We start from the raw sequence: 16,104 nt of genomic DNA on the forward strand, positions 1-16,104 counted from the left end.
CTGAAGTGAAAAAAAACGGATTGACAAATCCAGGAGAGTACCCAGAAGTCACCCACTAAAAGACAGGCCCAACATAGAAAATAATAGAACACCACTAGCCGTTATCTTCAGCCCCCAACTAAAACCTCTCCAGCGCATCAAAGATCTACAACCTATCCTGAAAGATGATCCCTCACACAACCAGATCATGGAGCAGACCTGTCCTCACTTACAGACAGCCCCCCCCGCCCAACCTGAAGCAAATACTGGCCAGCAACCACACACCACAGAACAAGAACACTAACCCAGGATCCTATCCTTGCAACAAAGCCCGATGCCAACTCTGTCCACATATCTAGTCAAGTGACACCATAATAGGACCTAATCACATCGGCCATGCCATCAGGGGCTCATTCACTTGCACATCTACCAGTGGGATATATGCCATCATGTGCCAGCAATGCCCCTCTGACATGTACATTGGCCAAACCAGGCAGTCTCTATGCAAAAGAATAAATGGACACAAATCAGACGTCAAGAATTATAACATTCAAACACCAGTAGGAGAACACTTCAACCTCTCTGGCCATTCAGTAACAGATTTAAACATGGCAATTTTGCAACAGAAAAGCTTCAAAAACAGGCTCCAATGAGAAACTGCTGAACTTGAATTAATATGCAAACCAGATACAATCAATTTAGGCTTAAATAGAGACTGGGAATGGCTGAGCCATTACACACATTGACTCTATTTGCCCATGTTAAGTATCCTCACACTTTCTTGTCAAACTGTCTTAAATAGGTCATCTTGATTATCACTACAAAAGTTCTTTTTCTCCTGCAGACAGTAGCTCATCTTAATTAATAAGCCTCTTACAGTTGGTTGGGCAACTCCCATCTTTTCATGTTCTCTGTATGTATATATATCTCCTCACTATATGTTCCATTCTATGCATCCGATGAAGTGGGCTGTAGCCCAAGAAAGCTTATGCTCAAATAAATGTGTCAGTCTCGAAGGTGTCACAAGTACGCCTGTTCTTTTTGCGGATACAGACTAACACGGCTGCTACTCTGAAACATGCCAATTTAGTGACTGTTTAGAAATTTGAATTGAAACTGAAACTTTAATACACACTTTAAAAGCATATACAGTGTATGATAAAATACATATATCTGAAAAAGTATAATAGATTTCAAAAGTATGAACATAGACTAGCTTCATTATACAACTGTGTTTTATGACAATGTCAGTGCATTCATTTCAGTGATGTTGGCCAACCTAATAATTTCAAATGATGATTTCTAAGCAAAGTCTAAATGGGCTCTCCCTGACAGCTAGTGATGAGCTGGGGGAAAAGGTTTCAGGACCAGATTGTATTTACATTCACATCTAGTCTACCTAGGTATCCAGCAAACTGAGCTGTGTTGCTCAAGTGACAGATTTTGGCTGGGGTTGGGTTACAAATCACTTGAATGTGGGGGGTGGGAAATGAAATGTTCTTATTGTATGAGTAAAGGTCAGTAGAACTGTACTTAGCCTGTGCTGATTGAGGGCATCAAGAGAGAGGGTAGGGATTTGCCCCTCTCCACTGTTTAAAGACAGAGCTGATTAGGCTCTATAGATAGTCTTTTGTTCTGTTAAGGGACCACTGCAGCTGAAATCACTGATAATCAGATCTAAGTGCTTAGTCCTGCTATGGGGACAGTGTTTCTGTGGAAGAGACACCCCAGCCTGCACTAGCAGCAAAGTTCCCCCACTGAGAGCTCAGCTGAAATCACTGAGAGCTGAGTGGAACCTCAAGAGACCAACTTGCAGAGGTAACAGTGGCAGGTGGCAGCAGAAGGTGACTGCTCAGGGCCATTGGCAACAGAGTGGTGGAATGAACGGTGGCACAATGAACAGGCATGGCCAGAGCAAACATTGAGCAGCTAGAGGAAAGAGCAAGGTGCCTTCTTGCCCCCAACCTGGGAGGTGAACCCATGTGAAAGAACCTCTGAACTCTGAGTCTCCATTGACCAAGGACAACACCAGTGAGTGTGGTGCGGTGAAGGGAAAAGTGAGGGGAACGTTAAATAAACATTTATTTGTTGGACTATATTTTAGTGACTTTGCTCCAGAATGCTAGATTTGTGACTGGGAATGGAAACTTATATAAATATGTTTCCTAGTAGGCCAAGATTTTTAAAATGCATTATTTGCCAGGGTTGTTATCTCACATTGTTGCTATCTTGAGAAGTCAGTTAGTTGGGGAGTTTCTGTACTAAACATTTTTATTATTATAATTAATTTTTACATAAGAATGGTCATACTGGGTCAGACCAATGGTGCATATAGCCCAGTATCCTATCTTCCAACAGTGGTCAAGGCCAGGTGCCCCAGAAGGAATGAATAGAACAGGTAACCATCAAGTGACCATCCCTTGTTGCCTATTCCCAGCTTCTGGCAAATAGGCTAGGGACACTCAGAGCATGGCATTGCATCTCTCCCCATCCTGGCTAATAGCCACTGATGGACTTATTCTCCAGGAATTTATCTAGTTCTTTTTTTAAATCCTGTTATAGTTTTGGTCTTCACAGCATCCCCTGGCAAGGAGTTCCACGGGTTGACTTTATGTTGTGTGAAGAAGTACTTCCTTTTGTTTTTTAAAAACCTGCTGCCTATTAATGTAATTGGGTGACTGCTAGTTCTATGTGAAGGATTAAATAACATTTCCTTATTCATTTTCTTTACACCAGTCAAGATTTTATAGACCTCTATCGTATCCCCCTTAGTGGTCTCTTTTCTAAGCTGAAAATTCCCAATCATTTTAATTTCTCCTCCTGTTTCATACCCCTAATAATTTTAGTTGCCCATCTCTGTACCTTTTCCATTTCCAATATATTTCTTTTGGGATAGGGTGACCAGATCTGCACCCAAGGTGTACACCTGCATTCAAGGTGTACACATACCATGAATTTATATAGAGGCAATATGATATTTTCTGTCTTATTATCTATCTCTTTCTTAATGATTCCCAACATTCTTTTGGCTTTTTTGACTGCCGCTGCACATTGAGTGGATGTTTTCAGAGAACTATCCACAATGACTCCAAGATCGCTTTCTTGAGTCTTAACAGCTAATTCAGACTCCTTCATTTTGTATGTATAGTTGAGATTGTTTTCCAATGTGCATTGCTTTGCATTTATCAACATTGAACTTCATCTGCCATTTTGTTGCCCAGTCACCCAGTTTTGTGAGATCCCTTTGTAACACTTCGCAGTCTGCCTGGGACTTAACTATCTTGAATAGTTTTGTATCATCTGAAAATTTTGCCACCTGTTTACCCATTTTTCCAGATCATTTATGAGTATGTTGAACAGTAATGGTCCCAGTACCGACCCCTCAGGGATACCACTATTTATCTCTCTCCATTCTGAAAACTGATAATTTATTCCTACCCTTTGTTTCCCATCTTTTAACCAGTTACTGATCCATGAGAGGACTTCCCGCTTATCCCATGATGGCTTACTTTTCAAAAGTCAATTTAAATTAAATTCATTTTTAAAAAAAAATTATATATATTATACAAATCTAGACCTGTTATGTATTTTGGTGTAACTTGCATTATCCTTATGTTAAATTTACATTATCCTAACAAAACATTTACTTTATTCATATCTCTTTTATATCTCATCACTCCTGACACCCCCCCTGTAAATTCAAACACCCTCCCTAATTTCAATTCCTGGGGAAACTGCTGCCCACCTCCACCACCAATACTCCTGGATACTTTGGAGGCAGCAGAAAGAGGGGGTCACCTGGAGGCTGAAATTCTGGATGAAGAAGTTGAGCTAGAAGAGAATGTGGAGCTCTCAGCAGGGTCGCCTGGTGGGGCAGGCAGACAGGAACTTTTCTCCACTCCAGAAGTGCTCAACAGGAGCAGGAAGCAGATGAGATGCTGGGTAAGTTGCTGTGGCTTGTGTAGGGAATCAAAAAGTGGGAGGCAGGTTGTTTTCTGTGAGCTGACATTGCCCTGTGTAACTAATCTGCATGGCAAGCAGGGTGTCGATGGACATCAAGACCTACAGGGAATCCTCCAGAGGGAGGCTCTGGAAAGTTTTGAAGAGGTACTTGTTAATCTTCTGTCACAGATTCCAAGGGATTGCAGCCTTGTTAATTCCCCCATTGTAGGAAACTGCACCATGCCATTTAGCAGTCAGTGGAGCTGGGACCAAAGAAGCACATAGCTGAGCTGCAGATAGACCGGGGTGAAAGCCGCAAGCATGCCGTAGCAGCAAGATGTCAGCCAGTAGTTTGGCTGCCTGTTAAAAAGTGCATGATAATTTTGGAATGAGTTCCCTGCAAGCCATGACAGTTTTGTCCGTACACACAACTGCTTTCCCCCCAGTCCCGACACTCACCATGACTGAGGTGCTCGCGGAGCTGTGTGCCTACCTAGAGTCTCAGGCCTGGTCTACACTACGCTTTTATACCAATTTTAGCAGCGTTAAACCAATTTAACGCTGCACCTGTCCACACAACAAGGCCCTTTATATCAATATAAAGGTCTCTTTAAACCGGTTTCTGTACTTCTCCCCGATGAGAGGAGTAGCGCTGAAATTGGTATTACCATATTGGATTAGGATTAGTGAGGCCGCAAATCAACAGTATTGGCATCCGGGGGTATCCCACAGTGCACCACTGTGACCACTCTGGAAAGCAATCTGAACTCGGATGCACTGGCCAGGTAGACAGGAAAAGCCCCGCGAACTTTTGAATTGCATTTCCTGTTTGCCCAGCATGGAGCTCTGATCAGCACGGGTGGTGATGCAATCCCAAATCCAAAAAGAGCTCCAGCATGGGCCGTATGGGAGATACTGGATCTGATCGCTGTATGGGGAGACAAATCTCTTCTATCAGAGCTCCATTACAGAAGACAAAATGCCAAAGCATTTGAAAAAAATCTCCAGGCTATGATTCAGAGTCCAAAGCACAGTGCTGCATGACAAGCGTAATGGAAAGCCAAAGAATCAAATGGACGCTCATGGAGGAAGGGAGGGGGGACTGAGGACTCCAGCTATCCCACAGTTTCCGAAACGCATTTGCATTCTTGGCTGAACTCCCAATGCCTGTAGGGTCAAACACATTGTCCGGGGTGGTTCAGGGTATATCTCGTCAATTTACTTCCCCTCCCCACCCCGTGAAAGAAAAGGGAAAAAATTGTTTCTTGACTTTTTTCAATGTCACCGTATGTCTACTGCATGCTGCTGGTAGAGATGGTGCTGGGGCACTGAGCAGTAGCATGCTCTCCCCTCTCTTCCCTGATGGCAGATGATACAGTGAAGTAGGACTGGTAGCCGTCCTCATCATCAGCCTATGAGTGCTCCTGGCTGGCCTCAGGTGAGGTCGGCCGGGGGCACCTGGGTAAAAATAGGAATGACTCCTGGTTATTCCCGGCAGATGGTACAGAACGGCTGGTAACCGTGCTCATCATAGGAACTCCATCAGCTCCCCTTTCATGTCTAAAGAAAAGATTCTGTACTGCCTGGACTATCTAGCAGCGGGATGCTGGGGTCCTCTCCCCGACACCCTTGAATGTCCTGCCTGGACTATCATAGCAGCTGGAGACTGCCTCCCCCTCATTTTATCTCACTAAAGAGTCAGCGTTTCTTATTCCTGCATTCTTTATTACTTCATCACATAAATGGGGGGACCCTGCAATGGTAGCCCAGAAGGGTTGGGGGAGGAGGGAAGCAATAGGTGGGGTTGTTGCAGGGGCACCCCCTAGATTGTCTGCCATTGCTTTCATGGAGGAAGGAATGAGTGACAACATTTACCCAGAATCACCCGTGACACTGTTTTTGCACCATCATGCACTGGGATTTCAACCCAGAATTCCAATGGGTGGGGGTGACTGCGGGAACTATGGGATAGCTACGGGATATCTATCCACAGTGCAACGCTCCAGAAATCGACGCTAACCTCGGTACATGGATGCACACCATAGAATTTATACAATCTGTTTTACAAAACCGGTTTATGTAAAATCGGAATAATCCTGTAGTGTAGACGTACCCTCAGAGAGAAAGTGATTTCTACTAGCAAAAGGCCTTTGTTACTGAAATGTTTCAATCGTTTCCTGGAATGTAACAGTCCCTCTTCTGTTTAGCACAGACCTTGAGGAACACACCATGCACCTCTACCGACCGGCTTTGGCAGATAAGGAAGAACCCTTGGTGCAGCAAAAAAGACATGTTCCAGGAGGTGCTGCAGCGCGAAGAGAGACAGACTAGGGAACGCAAAGAGTGCTGGGAAGCCGAAAGACTGGACAGAAAAGATAATGCTGCATTTGCTAGGCAAGCAACAGAGCGGATGATAAACTATGGAGGATCAGGCAGAGATGCTCAAGTCTTTGATATAGCTGCAGACTGAGCAGACCTCCACTGAAGCACATGAACATGCACAATTCTTTGCCAACCCCAGCCGCTCTATGCCCACACATTCCTTTTTACTTCACAGCACTCCTGAGTTTCCCCTTCACTCCATCCCCTCTCACAGTTTGCACAATGATAGCTGGAACTACACACAGAGATTTTACCCTTTGTAACAATAAATAAAGGCTAGGGTATTTAATGGTACAGTAGTTTTATTCTGTGTTCTACAAAAGTGTTCAGCAATCAATTCACTCTCTTGGGAACAGGCTTCTAAAGCATTTTGTTGCATGAATCTTGGGCCCCCAAATTATGCATGGATGCACCAGGGAAGCAACTCCAAAGCAGACATGTGTTACTGCCCCTCATTGTCAAAGTGGTTCCTTAAAGCCTCTCTGATGTTAATAGCAGCCCTCTGGGCTCCTTTGACAGCCCTAGTATCTGGCTGTTCAAATTGTGCAGCCAAGCGCTCTGCCTCAGTGCTCCACACCTGAGAAAACATTTCACCCTTAGATTCAAACAGATTATGCAAAGTGCAGCACGTGGCTATGACCACGGGAATATTATCCTCGGTAAGGTCTAGCCTGACATTGAGACACCTCCAGTGACCTTTCAAACAGCCAAAGGCACATTTGACTACCATGTGGCACCTGCTCAGCCTGTTGTTAAATCGCTCCTTGCTGGTGTCCAGGTGCCCTGTGTAAGGTTTCATGAGCCAGGGCTATAAGGGGTAAGCCGTGTCTCTCAGGATTACCATAGGCATTTCCACATCCCCCACTGTGATTTTGTGGTCTGAAAAGAAAGTCCCCACCTGCAGCTTTCTGTACAGGCCACTGTTCCTGAAGATGCATGCGTCATGCATCTTTCCAGACCAGCCTGCATTGACGTCCATGGAACGCCCTCGATGATCCACAAGCGCCTGCAACACCACGGGAAAGTATCCCTTCCTATTGATGTATTCAGAGGCAAGGTGCTCTGGCACTAAAATTGCAATGTGTGTGCCATCAATCACTCCACCGCAGTTAGGGAAACCCATCTCTGCGAAGCCATCCACTATTTCATGCACATTTCCTAGAGTCATAGTCCTCCGCAGCAGGATGCGATTTATTGCCCTGCACACTTGGAGTGAGACAGCCCCAACAGTGGACTTCCTCATTCCAAACTGATTTGCAACTGATCAGTAGCAGTCTAGGTTCATCAGCTTCCACACAGCAATTGCAACACACTTCTCTACCGAAATGACAGCTCTCAATCTGGTGTCCTTGCGCTGTAGGTCAGGGGACAATTCAGCACATAGTGCCAGTAAGGTTGCTTTATGCATCCTAAAGTTCTGTACCTACTGGTCTTCATCCCACATCTGCATGACAATGCAATCCCACCAATCAGTGCTTGTTTCCCTTGCCCAAAAATGACCATTTACCATATACAGCTGCTCTGTGAATACACAAAGCACTGCTGTTCATATCACACTTGGGTGCCTGTAATTCATCCTCTGTCAGTAACTTTGTGAGTAACTCTGTGAGTAACTGTGCTGCCATGCACAATATCCTCATGACAGCTAACAGCACATAGGTTGGATCCTGAGCTTCTCTCCTATCTCTCATTGCAGATGTTGGCACGCACTGTAAAAGACTGACAGTTGGAAAAATGGTGCGAAAGGAATCCAGAAACCATTGAAAGGCTGGGACACAAAGCGGTGCATGATGGTACTGTGACGCTCTGTACCTCGGGGGAATACCCTACACCCCTATGTTCATCTTTATTAAATGGTTGTCTGGTATCCAATGCAAAGTTTGTCATGTTGGGTGTCTTCAGAAGGCTCAGAATGCACTGAGCATGGTTGTTATAGTGATGTTACAGTAATGTTATAGTAAGGTTATAGGTTATAATTTCATGTATCTTGTTATGAGGCTGAAAATGTATCCTCATGCTTAAAGCAACCCCATGCAAAAGTCTCCAAGAAGGGAGAGGCAGTTCGCACCTCGTCAGGGTATGGATGGGACAAACCCAGCCCAGCCTCACAAGAACAGTGGACACTAGCTTAGGCAGGAACAAAAGAATCTGTTAGACCCTCGAGTTAGTCACTCCCTTCCTTTGGGCAGTCATTTTGCCAGGTTCTCTCTTCCACCAACATCTACAGACACCGCCAGCACCAGGCGACTGAAACGCTGATCAAAGGGGAGAGCCTGACTGAAAAGTAACCAGTCAGCCTGTGGTGAGAAGCATCTAGGTTTTTAAGGACATTGAAAGTGTTAAGATCAGCTTAGAATGTGTTTTGTTTTTATTTCATTTGACCAAATCTGACTTGTTATGCTTTGATTTATAATCACTTAAGGTCTGTCTTTATAGCTAATAAATCTGTTTGTTTATTCTACCTGAAGCAGTACGTTTGGTTTGAAGTGTCAGAGGCTCCCCTTGGGATAGCAAGCCTGGTACATATCAATTTCTTTGTTAAATTGACTAATGTATATAAGCTTGCAGTGTCCTTTGGGCATAACTGGACACTGCAAGACGGAGGTTCCCAGGGTTGTTTCTGGGACCAGAGATATTGGCTAGTGTCATTTGCTTGCAGGTTGCTGGGAGCAGCTTACCTGCCAGAGACCGTGCATGAACAGCCCAGGAGTGGGGGCTCTCACAGCAGAGCAGGGTAAGGCAGGCTCAAGGATTGGAGTGACCAAACAGATCACTGGTCCAGACCACACCAGAGGGGAAAATCACAGGTACATTTTGCACATCCAGGATGCGCTGCGCTCCTTTTCCGCATTCCCACAACACCTAGTGATGAATGGTGTTGCCAGGCACTGTGGGATTCATACCTACAGTCCATTGCTCTCGCTGTTGACAATGGTGCCCCGAATGTGGACACGATCTGTCGATGGAGAAAATGTAGACACGCTTTGGCAACTTTGCTTTTGTTGATTTTTCCTTGTTGACAGTTTCATTGACAAAACTTGCCAGTGTAGACAAGCCTTTAGAAGGCGTTTACAAAAAACAAAACAAAACAAAAAACAAAAAAACCTACAAAAGGAAAGGGTGAGGTAATGTGTAGTGTTTCTTTAGCCTATAGCAAGCTGTCAGGTGGTAAGAGATGGCGGAAGATTCCAGGCAGAAATCGACTGAAAAAGAGGAGTTTCCAGGATAAGTTCCTCCTTCAGTGTCAGAAAGCAACTCTTCCTATTTTTCTTTACCATTGGCACAAGACTGAAGGCTAGATAGTGATGCCTCATCAGAGCATCTGCAGCATAATTCCTTGTTACCTGAGCTATAGGGTCCTGTAAAATGTAACTTGCTGTCAAAATCACTCCATTACAAAGTTGTGCGGAGGAGAGCTGCTCATGTATAATAATTCTTACACAGTGGGTTTTTGTTTCTTTGTTAGTCAGTGGAGAGGCTAATCAGAAAACACCTCTCAGTAAAGGCATCTTGGGTTGGTTTTAGGTCACTTAAGTTATGTCTACACTGCAATTAAATGTCCATGGCTGGCCCATGTGAGCTGACTCAGGCTAAGGGATTGTAAAATTGCAGTGTATATGTTTGAGCTCAGAGTGGAGCCTAAGCTCTGGCCCTCCACAAGGTGGAAGGGTCCCAGAGTCCAGGCTCCAGTCTGAGCTGAAATATCTACCCAATATTTCAGATCCCTGCAGCCCAAGCCTCATGAGCCCAAGTCAACTGACACGGGCCAGCTGCAGGGGTTTAATTGCAGTGTAGGTGCACCCCTTTTCTAATGACTCTAGGGATTTAAAACTCTCAAATTCTATCTCACTGAATATACTGAATAAAAGCAAAAGACACTAAAAAAGACACCTTGTAAAGATTGCAGGAGCCTGTTAAAGGCACTGCAATTCTTTCCACTGACTTCAGTGGGCTTTGGGTCAGACTGTAAGTCAAACCTTATTTAGTGATGCTGAAAGCTCAGATCAGTCTGGTTTCATCTTCAAAGTCTGTTCCCAACTTCAGTCACAGTCTATCAGCTCCTAATTATAAATCAAAGAAAATCCAAAGATAAATAGTTGTCATTTGGTAAATCATGAGAATTGAATGTACATGTGGAGAACTGGAGCTACCTCATCAAAATCTAAAGGAAAACACAATCATCTTCAAATGCTGTCCTTTGTCCTCATTTTGTGCTTTCTGTCTACAGTGAAAAATTTGAACTCTAGTTTGATTTCATTACTTATCAAAGTTCTTGTTAGCCAATTTTTAATCAAAATAGAGACATTGTTCTCCCTGCATCCCTGAGAATATTGTTGTTTATATATGGTTTCTCCAAAACATACATACATAAATAAATAAATAAATAAAATTTCTGTAATGGGGATAAATAAACATTCAAGTTTATGGATCTTCATTGAAGTGACTGAACCGATGTCTTGACCCTACAAATATATTCACACGCATAACCTTATTGATGTGAGAAGAGCCATTGGTTTCAAAGGAACTATGCACAATAAAAGTTGTGTGTAAGTGTATACAAGATTAGGCCCCAATGTATGGCAAGGGAGCTATTGTGTCTGGCTGATCCCTTCCATAGAAACACCTGCTAGAATTTACAGATCAAAGTTGAGTGAAATTCGAAGAGGTTTGGAACATGGTGGGGGATCAATATTTTATTTTTAATTTCAGTTGAAATTAGCAAATTTTGTCTGACTTCCATCCAGATCTATAAAACCCTTCCTCTGTGCCTAAAACTTAGCATAGTTCCTCCAAAACTGATCTGAGTTTGGGGTTTATAATACTCTAAAGTAGGACAGTTTTGCCTGGTTTGGGGGCTATTCTGAATCTTTCATGATGATTTGGGAAGTAAAGGTTACTAGATTAAGAAAAATAGTATCAGGCAGCATGGCTTGTGATTCAGTTTGTTTCATTCAATATTTTTACCCAAACTGTAAACCTATACGTCAAGAGATTCACCATATCTGCATATCCCTTGCCATGCCCCCCTTCAAGCCAGTGCCCCCAGCTCTTGGGGCTGTACTGGGTGCGCATAAGGCACCTCAGCAGAGGGAAAGTCATAGTTGCCTACAGTAGAAACCAATGTAGACACTGTGCTGAATCTAATTCTATGTGTAAAATGGATAAGTCATTCTCCTCTTAAACAGAACTTTATTTATTACATAAAGGAAATATGATGCAAGCAGAATACATGGGAAGTTTTAACATATCTCTGTGAAGTAAACAGTGAAGCAACTTGAGGACTGTCATCAATGTACTGAAGTGTACACAAACTGAGTTAGCATTTAGAGTTCCCACTTATCCAGCTTCCTCATACTGGAAGCATGTTTCTTTCGTGATTGGTGCTATTTAGAAAAGTTACCCTAAAACGCAGGCGAGGTCATAACACTCTAAACAGGAAGCTTCCCCCACTGCTGCTGATCTCATTGAATCTTAGCCAGAATAACCCTCTCTCTTCACAACAAACAGAGGAGCAACCTCTGGCAGTGTAATCAGCAGGCTGCTACAGCTGCATTATAGCAGGATCAGATTGCATTTTTCCCATTGTATCTCCCTCACTCCCAAGTCCTATCTTCAACAAGAATTGATAGCAGAGAAGCAAGCTCAACAGGCTTCAGGAATTCGCCAATTCTCTTTCAAAAGAACAGCTTACAGGAATTTGGTTGGTGAGTACTTTGTAAAAGTCTTTGTTTTGCAAAAGACTTTCTTTGGGGAAAGAAGGCAAGAAATTCTGCCCAAAGGATGTCAAAATTTGGTTGGTTTTTCCTTAGCATGTGTTAGGTACTGTAGTCAGATGTCCAGATGCAAAGTCTAGTACTTAGGGATTGCAAAAATGTAGATTTTTGTTTCCTAAAGAGACTAAGCGCTCTTACAATAGGAACTATTTGCTGGTAGTGAACTTGTCAGCATATGGGCATTTTGGCAAGTTTGGAAGTGGCTGCTTAGAACCAAACCATCAGTGAAACATTTTATGCTAATTTAGATCAGTAACCCAGAGTTTCTCATGAAACGTCTCATGCTTTTCAAACAATGCTTGCACTGAACTGAATACGGTGGAAGCTCCAGGGAGAGAGGCAGATTTATTCAGGCAGAGTTTTGGGGTCCATCAGCTAGATTGTTTTCAAATCCTATGAGCCCATGCCTTTAGAGGTAATTACAGTTCTAAGAATCAGCAGAATGCTCTGTCTGCTGTAGCAGAATTACACAAATCTCATGTAACTATAAATCAATTTCACTCACTATTAAAATCAAAAGAATATTTTCTCTGTCTTGTCCATAGATTATTTAAACAATGAACAAGGTAATGACTGTTGTCATACTGAATGAAAAAATAGAACAAGAACAAAAAATAATTTGTGCAATATTCTACTTCGGATCAGCATGAACTTGAGCTTCTTTTATGATAACTCTGTAATGAAAGCAGAATGATATTTAATTGGATTTAAAAACAAGTGACAAAATCTAAATAACTACACACTAGATTTGGTATACAGAATATAAGAGAAGAAGGATACATAGCACTAATGTTCAGTGAGGGGAAAATGGACGAAGGAGAAAATGACGAGGGTGGGGGAACAGAGATATGAAAAATGTCAGTGTGACTCAGTTCTCTAAATTAGTCATAAAAGTACTTTAGGCAAAATGTAAAATAAACCGTCCTTCCTGAAAGTCTTATGGACAGACGTGAAGGCAGGAAGTTCAGCTGTAGGATAGATAGGAACAATAAGGGCATGCTTTCTGAATTGCCAAGAATTAGCACCTAATAATGTTATGTAACAAAGCTTGAAGGTCACAACAAAACTGAATATTATATCTTAGAGTCATTAAACTAATGAAACAAATGTAAAGATTTCAAACAAGTAATTTTAACATGTTAAGGGGGGGATCATTGTTTATCCCTAATGGAACCACTTGACAGTTCCATGTAATATTTCATCTTAAAGTAGGCATAATAAGCTTTCAAATGGTGGTGGGGGGGGGCAAGGGTATATTAAGTTGACCAAATTGGTGGTGCCTGTCCCCTGCCTACAATGAAAAGTGAAAAGCAAACCTGGAGGAAAATGAATTATTTTTTAAACATCCTTTACATCTGGTAATCTAAAGCAATCAGTGTCTTTCAGAAACTTTGTATTGAAATTCTGTAAACCTTATCAATGTATGTAGATGGCCTGATCCTAAGTTGGTTAGTGTAAACTTCCATATCTACTTTTAAGTCAATGGAGCTAAGTCCACTTGGGATAGTTGGGGATTCTCATCATAAAGGAATTCACAGTTAGGAGTCCTGTCATAAGGAAGTTCCCATTTGGCTTGCAGCTGCCTCTTTACCACTCACTTTCCCCCACCTTCAGGCAGGGAGGGTCATGGACCAGGTATAGCTATTATTCACAAGTATATGTTATGTAGGTTATCACTAATCAGTGTTGAAAAGGCCTGTATACCACCCTAGACCATCAGATAACCTTACGCCACAGAAAACCCCATTTTAGGAATGGTCTAGAAAGTTTTAAAGTTTATTGGGACTACTGTTTGTAACTCTCCAACTGTAAAGTCAAATGCAACAGTTATCTTTAGTTCTACTGTACAGATCTCAGAGGGAACTCTAGAAGTAACCTATCTTACCTTCTGACATGGCTTTAAAGTCAGTCATCTTGGGACTTACTAGAGGGCATGGTCCCACTGGAGAACTGGAGTCTCCTTTTTCCAGTAGTAAAATGCTCCTGTTTCTAACTCTATAGGCCAATAAGATCTTGAGTTTAAATTCCTGATATTCTGATGTAAAGAAAAGCTGTCACTGATGCATGATTGAATCATTCCTGTCCTGAAGTCAATGGGACCACATGTGGAGTAAGATGCTACTCTGGTGGAGTGAGCATACCTGAATCTGGCCAAGTATGATCAGGGGTAGGGGGAAGTAAATGGAGAGAGCACTAATATACACTCTTCATGTTCAGTCCATCTCTTTCAGTCTCTGGCATGCAATTGGCAAAAATTGTACATGCTCCAGTTGCTTCTGATCCCCAGAGCAGAAGGTCATACATAATACATTTTGAATTGTGCTTTATTGTATATACTACCTTAAAAATAATAATTCCACTTGAAACTTAAATCTTAAGGCCTCCATTGAACACTAAGCAAGCATTTGTAAAACTTTTGGTTTTGTAGAGTTACATTTGTTTGTTAAGCAGCAGTTGAATTTGATACTGGATTTTGTTTTTCTTTTTATCTGATATGAGAAATTCCTAAACTGCAAAAAGAGCCTCAGACAGTAAGTGTTAGAACCTTCACCCATTCCCCCCAAGATGACGCAATATACTAGGAATGTTTGACTGTAGGGGAATTTAGTAAGAAGATAAAGGGCATTCTGTATTGACTTGTTCTTGAGAATGAGGCAGATGTGCAATTATATAGGCTGAATTTCCTCTTGGGAAACTACCCAAACATTGGCAATCTCGTAAGGGCTATTTTCAATAAAATACTCTTTTCAAAGAGGCAAGGGGGGATGGGAACAGGACTGCAACTGTTTCACTGAGATTTTTTGTTCCTTGTGCAAATGCAGTAATTTCTTCTTAAACTCCCTCAACTGAATATCTTCTTGTTATATAGTTACGGTTACACAAGTTGCTATTATAAAGTGTCATTTTCAAATGCTAATTACTTAGTCAAATGTTTCCCGTTTTGGCTTAATACACAATATGTTTGTTCTCAGCCTGGGATGAAACCTTTTTGGGGGTTTTGAAGGATTGCGCAAAAACTGGTTAAGCATTTTTTGAGAACAAAAAGATATATATTTCCTATCCCTGGAATAGGAAACCAGAATTCTAGATTTAAACCTGAGGGATTGGAATCCATAAGTCCCAGTATATAGGGAGGGTTCAGGCGCAAACTTGGGACTGATCCAAGGTCCACCTGAGTTTTGAATTAGGCCTACATTATCTTGAGAAGCAGTATGGAGGGCTCCATAAGCATGGAAAGTGGGGCATTAAATAAAATATAGGGGCTCTTCAGGGATTGAAAGTACTCAGAAATCTTTCTCATTCCAAATTCTCCTCAAAACATAAAAGTGAGGCATGGTACAAAATGTCTCTGAATATCTACTTCTGATGAACTCATGAAAGACTGAGGAATTCTAAAATCCAGTTAATTTGGATATTGATTTTACTTCTTTACCCAGCTCAAATGATGTCAGGTCAGGCATTATCTTTATTCCCTGACAAATATTTATTCTCCACTCACTCTCGAAATAATTGCTGACTTAGAATGTGTCTCTCTCTCTATATATAATAATCCTGGTTATGGATTTAAAAAATGTACTAATGTAAACCACAAACTGCAATTCAGACTTAACTCAGATACTGAATGTAATAGTATATTTCTAGCAGTTCAGGATGCCTTGTACAGAACTCTTTATTGAAACAATGTGGTCTAGACCTTTGACCAAATAGTGAATTATAAATGTGATACACTAAAACTGCTTCTCTAGCCTCAGATAAAATAGACCTTCTCCACAAACCTACACATACAAAGAAAGACACTGGTAAGAAAAGTGCATCATAAGATGCATCCACATCCTAAAGACAACGGATGCAGTTGGGAAACCTCAAAGGGCACATTTTGCCACCCTTACTCATTCTGAGTCATCACAGTCACTGTGGATAAGGGTGGCAGAATTTGACCCCAAACCAGACCTTTTAGAGCTAAGTACTAAAGGGAATCAGTTGGTTGTATTTCTCATTTAACTGGTTTTGTGGGTTTGTGTCACTA

The 16,104-nt window shown here is 42.0% G+C and overlaps 1 protein-coding gene and 1 long non-coding RNA gene across 6 annotated transcripts in view; both read left to right on the forward strand.

Annotated features, from left to right (window-relative positions):
* The first annotated feature begins 1,811 nt into the window (after positions 1–1,811).
* Positions 1,812–7,256, forward strand: LOC115659702. Of its 2 annotated transcripts, none has more exons than XR_004002632.1 (3): positions 1,812–2,010; positions 3,757–3,921; positions 6,129–7,256. It is a non-coding gene; the product is annotated as an uncharacterized LOC115659702 (long non-coding RNA). The 2 variants fall into 2 exon arrangements; XR_004002633.1 differs by having other exon boundaries at positions 3,761–3,921.
* Positions 7,257–11,634: 4,378 nt separating this feature from the next.
* Positions 11,635–16,104, forward strand: part of TFPI (tissue factor pathway inhibitor) — a 55,755-nt gene continuing 51,285 nt past the window's right edge. For 2 of the 4 annotated variants that reach the window (XM_030580570.1, XM_030580572.1), the window contains exon 1: positions 11,638–12,008. The gene's annotated coding sequence lies outside the window, so the exon portion shown is untranslated. Of the gene's footprint in view, positions 12,009–16,104 lie in introns of all 4 variants that reach the window. The other 2 variants (XM_030580571.1, XM_030580569.1) reach the window with 2 other exon arrangements.

Source organism: Gopherus evgoodei, chromosome 11, assembly GCF_007399415.2.
Source record: "Gopherus evgoodei ecotype Sinaloan lineage chromosome 11, rGopEvg1_v1.p, whole genome shotgun sequence".
NCBI classification, from domain to species: Eukaryota; Metazoa; Chordata; order Testudines; family Testudinidae; genus Gopherus; species Gopherus evgoodei.